Genomic DNA, 10,282 nt, shown 5'->3' with positions numbered 1-10,282 from the left:
GATCTGTCTATGGGACTCCTTCACTCTTAGCCCCCAAGGGGTGGACTCTCATCTGTCCTTGAATCCTAGTATTCTGAGCCACAAAGACCTTTGTAGATCCCCTACTCCATCTCTTTCATTGGCCAGATGAGCCAACAGGACAAGGGAGGCAAAGCGATTTATTCAAGTTCTCATAACTGGCAGATAGTGGAGCCAGGACTCAAACCCAAGGCCACTAAGAATCTAGAGCTGGAAAGGGCCTTAAAGACCACCTCAAATCTAGGGACACATAAGTGGCAACCAAGTCATGACTTGAACCCAAGTGTTCTGACTTTATTTCCAAAGCTTGGAATCTTTCCAAGCAGGGGAGGAAATCTCCATTAAAATCAGGAAAAGTTAGAGAAAAGGAAGGAAATCTTTAGACTCAGTTAGTGACTAAGGAGCTACTGCCCCCAAAAACAATGGGCCAGAAGCTGCAAGAGATGAATTTATTTCCTAGTTCCAGGGAGAAATGAAGTCAGAGTATTTCTCCCAACAGATGGTAAACTTAATCTCAACTATCCTATTCCTTCTTGGGGCAGCTAAGTGCCTCAGTGGATAAAGTACCAGTCCTGAGTCAGGAAGACCTGGGTTCTAGTTTGGTCTCAGACACTTCCTAGCTGGGTGGCCCTGGGCAAGCTAATCAATCCCATTTGCCTAGCCCTTGCCTTTCTATCTTAGAATTGTTACGAAGACATAAAGTAAGAGCTGAAAAGGAAGCTATTCCTTTAGGGTGATTGAAGTAGACAAAGTATTTTGCCTGGTACAAATCAATGATCAAAAAGCCTTATTAAGCACCTACTGTGTGCCAGGCACTTTACTAGGCACCGAGAATACAAAAAACAAAAGCAAAGTCCGGTCTGTCCTCAAGGAAACTACATTCTCTCAGGGAAGGGAGATGGACTGAGTATAATCTCTCTCCCATCTCAATACCTGTTGTTGTCATTTCAGTCATGTTTGACTCTTCCTGACACTATTTGGGGTTTTCTTGGCAAAGATACTAGAGTGCTTTGCCATTTCCTTCTCCAGTTCATTTGACAGATGAAACAGGAAAACAGGGTGAAGTGACTGGCCCAAGGTCATATAGCTAGTAAGTGTCTGAAGCTGAGTCTTTGTGACTTTCTGATTTCAGGCTGGCACTCTTGTCTTCACTATGCTGCCCTCCCCATCCCTTGACTCCTCTGCTATGAGCAATGACAGAAATATTGCTCCCTCTATCATCTAGTATGGGCAGAAATTCCATCCTTGTGTTTCTCATCATTCCATTCAGCAATTAACCAAGCATTTATTAAGCTCCTACTGTATGCCAGGCAATGGGGTTACGAAGATAAAACATAACACTTCCTGCCTTCAAGGAAATGCCATTTTACTGGGAAAGCAGCATCTACACAGGTAAGTAAGTGTTAAGTATATAGGAAAGAAGTCCAAATGATTTTTTGAGGTGGGGAACACAGCTGAGGATATGTGGCAGCCCTTCAGCTGGCCCATGAAGGGAACAAGAGGTTCCAAGAGGTCAAGGTGAGGAAGGAAGAAGACTCTGGGCACAGGGCCTCTGAGGAAGCACATAGCTGGGAGAGGGGAGGCCAGGTACAGGGAAGAAAGAGCAAGCACGTTGACTTGGCTGGAACCCAGAGTGCGAGGGTGGAGAGAAGAGTAATGTGTAATCAGGCTGGACTTTGACTGAATCCCTTCACAGAATCATATTTTAAAAGCGTTAAGTAAAATATATAGGATTACAGGGGGCAGCAGGTGGCTCAGTGGACTGAAAGTCAGGCCTAAAGACAGGAGGTCTTGGGTTCAAATTTGACCTCAGACACTTCCTAACTGCATGACCCTAGGCAAGTCATTTAACCCCCATTGCCTAGCCCTTACCATTCTTCTGCCTTAGAACCAATACACTGTAGTGATTATAAAAATAAAACAAATATATAGGATTACAAAGGCATCCAAGTATATTGAAACAATGATTAAAATTGTTTTAAAACCACAAATCCTGGGCTCCCCCAGGGTTAAAACCTCTGGTAGAAGAAGAAAGCAGTGAGCAAGTGTGGCAGGAGGGCCCTAGAGCCTTTCCCCTCTCCAGATGAAGGGCTGAAGAGCAGTTCATATTTGGACAATGGCTCAAGCCTCCACATGTCTTCCCAAAATTCATAGTACCATGAAGGTCCAGAAACAAGAGATGTAACGTTTGAGGGCGTCACTGTGTGGTATCGGGGGCATCAGTGGGAAGGTGGCTAAACAAGAAATCTTGCCCTGTGGTAAGGAGGATGAGGCTTTGGTCAAAGACGGGAAGCTGGGATTGAGTTGTCTTGGTTTGGAAGGTTGGAGGGTTAGGGTTAGTCTATCTTTACGGATCAGTCTTGGTTTGGCAAGGCAACCCCATTGCCTGGCATACAGTAGGAGCTTAATAAATGCTTGGTTAATTGTTGAATGGAATGATGAGAAACACAAGGATGGAATTTCTGCCCATACTAGATGATAGAGGGAGCAATATTTCTGTCATTGCTCATAGCAGAGGAGTCAAGGGATGGGGGAGGGCAGCATAGTGAAGACAAGAGTGCCAGCCTGAAATCAGAAAGTCACAAAGACTCAGCTTCAGACACTTACTAGCTATATGACCTTGGGCCAGTCACTTCACCCTGTTTTCCTGTTTCATCTGTCAAATGAACTGGAGAAGGAAATGGCAAAGCACTCCAGTATCTTTGCCAAACACCTGAGTGTTTCCTCTATGGCAAGGAAGTGACCATTGGATCCCAGCCCAGCAGCAGATCTAAAAGGCCATACTAATATGGAAAGATCACTAGTATGAGCCCAGTTAAGGATTTTGTGCCATTGATCTGAGAACCAGACTGGCTGGATTCAGACATGCTTATCACACGGTTGCCAAGGGGTCTTTGGGTCCTAGCATTTGACCAGCCACTGAGGTGTGGAGAAGCTGTGATCAATGTGCTGGGGGATAAGAGAATAGAACTTTCACATGGAAGAGTTTCCCAGGCCTGAAAGTTTTGAACTTGGGGATTGAAGGAGGAAGAGGGGAGATTTTTAGGCTTTGGGAGAATGGAGGTCAGATATTCTGAGTGATGGAGCTAAAAGAAGGACTTTGGGGGTTGGAGTACTGGGTAAACGTGGACTGTGTAGTTGCAAATTAGGATTTAGCTAGAGAGAGATTAAGGATATAAATTGATGGGGTTAGATGGAAAGGTTGAGTTAAGAAGAGTGAGGAGGAATAAGGTGGGGACCTAGAGATGGAAGAAGCTTTTAGGCAGAAGTGTTCAGGATTGGGGAGTGGATCAAATTTGGTCCCTAGTTCAGATCTTCATGACCTGGACTCTCACTTGGGCTGCTGGAATATACACTGCTATGCTGAACTTAGAACCCAGAATGTTAGGGCTTGAAAGGATGCTAGTGATGGAAAAGTTCTTCTAACACAGAACCCAGAATGTCAGGGCTGAAATACACTTTAGAACTTGGAATATTAGAGGAAAAAAAAAGAGACTTTCAAATTTAGAATCCCATATTTCAGGTCTGGAAAGAGACTTTGGACATCAAATAGAGACTATTAGGGCTAGAAAAGACTAGAAAACAAAGAACCCAGCATGTTAGAGCTGGAAGGAAACTTACAACATAGATTATCAGAGCTGGGAAAGACTAGAAATTAGAAAGAAAAAAAAGTGCTGCAAGGGACCTTGGAGATCACTTTGTCTTATTTTATAAAGGATAAGGAAATTGAGGTTCCAGAAGGAAAATGACATATCCCGGGTTTCACAGTGAGTTAGAGTCAGAGAAGCCAGGTCTTCTGACTGCCACTGCAGTGCTTTCCTGAGCAGGTTGCCTTTAGGTCCTCTTTAGGGTTGTTGTTAGGGCGGGCAGGCTATGATGGGAATGACCTAGGACCATGGACAGTGCAGGTATTTGTGGGGAGGAAGGATTCAATATGGAGACAGGTAGGTCTGAGGTTGGTGGACCGTGCCATGGACCAGGGGAGGGAAGGTGCTGGTAAATCACAGCCAGCCTTCCCAGGCCATGTAATTATCCTTGTGAAAAATTCATGGGCCTTCAGTCCAGATGCTATTTCAGAACAGCCGAGAGAGCGAGATGAGTGAGCAAGACAGTTTCAGGAAGGAGGCTGTAGGCACTGGCTCCCCAGCCCACCCCCACACAACCAGCACAGACGGACACACAGACACCCATCATGGACCATGGCACATGCCCAAAAACAGAAGTCCTCCCAGAGATGACCCACAGCATGGGCACAAGCCCAGAGATTCCCTCCTAGGCACAAAACAGACACACATCCCCCAAACCACACATATGCCCACCCCTACCAGCTGCTCTCCTAGCCAAGCAGAGACCACACCCAGAGATACTGCACCCACGTCTACGTACGTGAAAGGCTACAATGGAAACACACCGACTCTCTCTCGGCTTTCTAGTCCCACCCATATCCTCACCCCTACTCCCACCCCTGGAAGACTCAAAGCCACAGCCTCCATCATTGGAAGCAAGCGTGCATTTAATACTCATCTACTCCAGTCTCCTTCTGTCCCCTTTCCCCTCTAAACCTGAGGAAACAGGTGCAGAGAGGGGAAGTGAGCTGTCCAAGGTTATAACAGCCACCTAGCATAGATGAGTCTGGATGCCAGGTATTCTGCCCCACCCTGAAATCCCCTCCTCTATCCCATGGCTCCCACCACCCTAATCTAGTCCAGGACCTTATCAATTAGACCTAACTGGTTTCCTTGCCTGTCCTGAAGACTCCCCCAAATCCAGTTCATCTTAGTCACCATCATTCATTAATTCACTCATTCATTCATGGTCAAACATTTGGCATTGTAAGTGTGCAGAGCACTCCATTAGGCATTAAGAGATACCCAGTGTTTAGCTAACATGTCTCTGACTTCAAGGAGTTCAAAGTCAAGTTGGAGGATGAGACATAAAAACAAATGGCTCTAATAACAAAATCAAGCTTTTTTCCATTTAAAAAAATGTAATGATTTTTGTTTTCACATCAAAATAATTTCCAGATGCACACCTCTATTTCCACCTATCCCTACCACAAGTCTCCCTCTGTAAAAGGGGGGGGGGAAAGCCCACAGTTAAGTAAAACAGACATAATGATATCATTGGACAATATACTCAACATTCCATATCCATAGTCCCCTACCTTTCTAATGAGGGGGGGGGAGAACAAGCCTTTATTAATCACCTATTATGTGTCAGGCACTGTGTTGGGCGCTAAAAAATATTTCATTTGATTCTCACAAAAATCCTGGAAGGTTGAAACTATTATTATCTCCATTTTACAATTGAGGAAATTGAGGCAGACTGAGGCTAAGTGACTTGAATAGGGTCATATGGCTAGCTGAATTTCAGCCCAGGTCTTCCTGAATCTAGGTCCAACACTATCTGTTGTACCACCTAGCTGCTTAAGTGGGAAAGAATGGAAGCTTATTTCCCCCATCTCTTTTCCTAACCAGATTAGGCTTCTAGAAGCATCAGTCACAGAATTTTAAAAGAGCCATTTTCATTGTCAATCAAAAAATTAGAATGATTCCCTTTTGCTTATAGCTCAAAGCCTAAACTTACCCTGACATTCGAGGCCATATGCCATCTGCCTTTCTAACCTTATCTTTCCACTGCAAACCCTCTGTTCTAGTCAGACATGCTTGGGATAGGTCCAAATATCCCATAAATACCACCAACTTTCACCTCTTCCCAAAAAACCCCACTAAAACTCCCCAGCTACCCACTCACCCCCTGTCACTAGAGGACTCTTCCTCTTTCTCTACTTTCTGACAACAGATCTCTGAAAGTGAGGCAGTTCTCAAAAAACAATCTGGGGGCAGCTAGGTGGCACAGTAAACAGAGTGATAGGCCTGGAGATGGGAGGTCCTGGGTTCAAATCTGACCTCAAAGATTTATTAGCTGTGTGATCCTGGACAAGTCACTTAATCCCAGTTGCCTAGCTCTTGTCACTCTTCTGTCTTAGAACTGACATTAGGACAGAAGGTAAGATTTTTAAAAAAATCTCTGGACTCCAAACTTACATAAATTGTGTGCCCCACCCTCACCTAACTTTCCCACTGCAGCCCTAAGAAAAGAATCTGGACCCCTGGACCCTCCCCAGACACTCTAAGGCTGAGGGTGAGCATCTGTTGGAGGCAACCAGGGCATAAGGAGTCAGGACTGGGAGAGATAAACCAGCTTAGAGGGCTGAGCTCTTAAACCTATAAGGCTATTAGACATCCACAGAGAGAGGAGGGCCTCCTTTAGTCTGTTTCCTGGATGTTCACTCCCAGAAGCCAGAAAAATCCCCATCATTTCCCAAGTGTGCAAGCTTTCAGATGGATACAGTCTCACAATAACCTAAATAGTATTATTATCCATTTTACAGATATGGAAATGCCAACTCTAACAGAACAGAACTGAATTGCTGAGGGCCACAAATCAGAAGAACCAACACACACACACACACACACACATCTTTTCCCTACTCAGAAGCTCTAAGACAGCAGAAAAGGGTGAGGGTTCCCAGATCATCAATGGAAGAAAGCTCATCCTTTGTGATGCTGTGAAAGGTGACCCTAGCTAGGAACAGCACAGGTGGTGGCCCTGGGGCTAGGCTGGGGTTAGTGTTCCACATAAATGTTTCATGCTTCCAAAGCAGACCTGTCAGATGTTCCGGAAACCTAAGCCCAGCTCAGTGTCTTTGTACAGGCATGGCCTTTGATACCTGGGGTGGAGGTGGGGGAGCCCCTAAGGACAAGAGGACATCTGCCCAGGGGCATCCTGGGCAATTTGTTCTTTTTGAGAAGGTAAATGTTTTGAGAGAAGAGGGCATAGAAAGGGAGAGGGAGCAAAACTGGCCTCTATAATTACCTACTGACCTAATATGGAGTTTCAGGAGGCTTGCTTTGGATTTGACCAGGGAAGCTGCCTTTCAGATTCCTGGGTCTCCTCCTCCTCCTCCTCCTCCTCTCCCCCCAATCCTAACTCCCTCTCCATTCTAGAGTACTCTCTAATCCCTTCTGTTCTAGTCACCTCCTGCCTCCCTCCCTTAAGAGTGGCCTTTAGGAGAGTGAAAAAAGGGAGATAAACCCCCCCCCCAGATTTCCCCCAAGGCTGAGCAGGCAGCTCAAAGCATGACATCTTAGTCCCTTCTTGCTGTGGGATCCAGGAAGAGGAAGGTTAGAGTAGAAGGGAGAAACCAGGGAAAGACAGGGAGGATTGGCAATGAGAGAAAGAAAAAAGAGATGCAGGGGAGGGGAGTTTGGAGAGGGGGGAAAAGCATGAAAGGGAGGAGGGGAGGCCCATGGAGACAGATGGCAAGGAACAGAGAGCCAGGGACAGACAGACACACCAAAACGCAGACAGAGACAGTCACCAGCAGGCAGAGGATTGAAGGAACTGGGGGAGAGAGGATGCTGGAATTGGACTAAGAGCAAAGAGGCAAGAACCAGGGTCTGAAGCCTAGCGCTGACGTTTACTACCTATGTGACTTTTTGCAAGTGATTTAAACCTTCCCGGACCTCAGCTTTCTCATCTGTAAAACGAGAGAGTGGGGCTATATTATCTCTGTGGTCCTTTTGATACTCTGCTGCTGGGTAGAGATTGGACTAGATGGCCTCTCCCAGCCCTCAGTCCCTGGATAACTGGGAAAGGAGAGGCTGGCTGCCTCCACTTTCCCAAGGGTCTCTGGGAGCAAAGGGGAGTCACGGGGAACAAACTGGGAAAGAAGTCTCTGTTCCTACTTCTAGGGGTTTGCAGGGACCAGTAATATTGGAGTGGAAAGCGGAGGCTTTCTTGGGGCGGGGAAGGGTTGGGGTTATGAAATGGAGACTCGGGAGAAGAAGGAAAACCGCAGGGAAATGGTGGAGAGAAAAGAAAGATGCTGGGAGGAGGCAGAGAGAAGAGAGGGAGCCAGAGAGGCTGGGGAGTGCTGCCAGCTGAAGCAGATTTGAAAGCTCAAGCCTCCCGTTCAGTCTTGGAGCTTCGGTCCGAGAGGAGCCCCTGCCCCGGGGCCGGAGATCCAGTAAGGACCGAGAGGGGCCGAATCAGCCCTCGAACCCAGATCCACAGCCGCACACAGATCATAGGGTGGCCACGCTATGTACACAGAGCTTTCATTTGCATTTGTAGAACACATTGCAGTTTACAAACGGCTTTCCATAATCTCATTTGCTATGTATATGTATGGTATCACACGTCCCTAGCTACATGCCTGTGTTTCTATAGACTCACAGACGCTACACACACACACACACGCACACACACGCACACGCACACGCACACACTCCCCTGGACTAAAAATTCCGGCCCGCCTTCAGACTCCCTTCTCCCAGGGAGAGCCACAAGCCCCCTAGGCATGCCCCTCCCCGCCCCCCCCCAATACCTGACCCGTCCCCCACCCCCACTCCACTCCGCCTCCCCCCCCCCCCCAGCTCTTAGCTCCAATTCATCTGCATAAAGTTCCAATTAACACGTTTTCCTTTTGCTATTTGCGCTCCCTGAGCCGGTTCCCAGCCTCAGTGAGCCAGCTTCCCACCCACAGCCCCCACCTCCCAGGCCGGCCCCTTTAACCCTTCGGGGTCCGGGCCTTTGAACTCGCCGACCTCGAGCTAGAAAGGACCTCGAAAATCACTGTACAATTAACAAAAGAGGAAACTGAGGCCCAGAGGAAGGGAAACGACTTGTCCAAGGTCACAAGGAGCTGAGTTTCGAAGAGAGGCCAGAAGGCTGCGCAACCTTTACGTAGACGTGACTCTCAAAGAGTCAGTCAGAGCTTGCGGGTGGGGTAGGGGGGATCCCACAAGGTTGAAGCAGAAGGGGTGTGGGGTGGGTGGTTCAGTGATGTTTCCAAGAGGATGCTAGCCGGCCCGACCCACTCGTCTTTTCAGGGAGAGTGGAGAGGGGGGGTGGGGGCTTCTCCTGGGAGACTGGGCGCTGAAATTTCGCGTTCCTCATTTTCCGGCCCCCGCACCCCTCCCCCTCCCCACGCAGTTTCCCCTTCCCTGCCATCTGTTCCTTTCTGTAGCGACAAACACGGCTCTCGCTCCATCCCGCCCCTGCTCAGCCCCCTCCCCAAACTCCCAGAGGCTTGAGGGTGGGGAGGGAGACCCCCACGGCAGGGTGGCCTCCCTTCTCTTCCTGACTTCCTAAATTCCCTCCCCGAGGGCTGGTGCAGAGACAGGACCAAGCCCCTCTTTCATGCTCTCGCGCTTTGGAGGAAGGAGGAAAGGGGAAGCCCAATTCCGACAGCCAGCACCGCGCAGAGCTGGGATTTAGGAGTGGGTCCCGGGAGTCTCGGAAAGGCTGGGAAGGCCTCCTCCCCGGCTCCGCACCGCCGCCTGCTGGGCACGCAGAGCTCTGCACCCAAGCGCTGTCCATAGTCCCTCCTCAGCCTCCAACTCCTCCGAGGCTGGGGCTGCCAGGAGGCCCCGAAAGGCACCGGGAGAGGAGTGGGTCCTGCCCCCAAGCTCGACTCCAGGATCCTCGCAGAGTCTCTTCTTCCTCTGGCTCAGAGGGGAGGTAGCAGCTCCCAGGAAACTCCTTCCCTCTACACACACGTATCCGTTAACCTGGGACCCGCCCCCTCGCCTCTCCCCCCCCCACCCCCCCGGAAGAAATCTGCCCTGCCGGCTGATCTGAGATCCCTGCCCCCACTCTCCATCCCCTTAGCTCTGCCACAGTGTCTCCTGGAAGCCTAGATTAAACTACTCCACTTGCAACTGAAAACGCCACGAGGCATTTGTCTCTAAATGGGGGGGTGGGGGGGCACCGAGGGAGAACAAAGAGTGCTTAACCTGTGGGCATTCTGGGGGGGAGCTGATACCCAGGGAATTGTACCTGTCTGACGACTATCCAGTTCTGAGCCCACAGGACGTTTAGTATTCATCTCATCCCCTCCAAATTTTGTCAGAAGAGGCATCGGAGACCCTGAGCAGGGAAATGACTTGCTCAAGGCCACACGGTTCCCCCTTATTTGTGAAATGAGAATAATAGCACCTACCCTACCCCACCCCAATACAGTTGTGGTGGGGATAACATGTAGAGTGCTTTGCAAACTTTAAAGTGCCATATAAATGCTAACCCCCAAAAAATAAATATGTGGCAGAGCTTTCAACCAGAGCAGGCATAAATGGTTATCAAGATGAGTGGTCTCCTAGGGGACAACACAGAGGTGCAGTAAGAAACTATGATGTTGGGGTTATTTGTCATGTTTACAGAATTTCCACACATACACACCCCCAATCCATTTTGATTA

The sequence above is a fragment of the Monodelphis domestica genome, chromosome 6, assembly GCF_027887165.1.
Source record: "Monodelphis domestica isolate mMonDom1 chromosome 6, mMonDom1.pri, whole genome shotgun sequence".
Taxonomy (NCBI): Eukaryota; Metazoa; Chordata; class Mammalia; order Didelphimorphia; family Didelphidae; genus Monodelphis; species Monodelphis domestica.
This window is presented reverse-complemented; position numbering follows the sequence as displayed.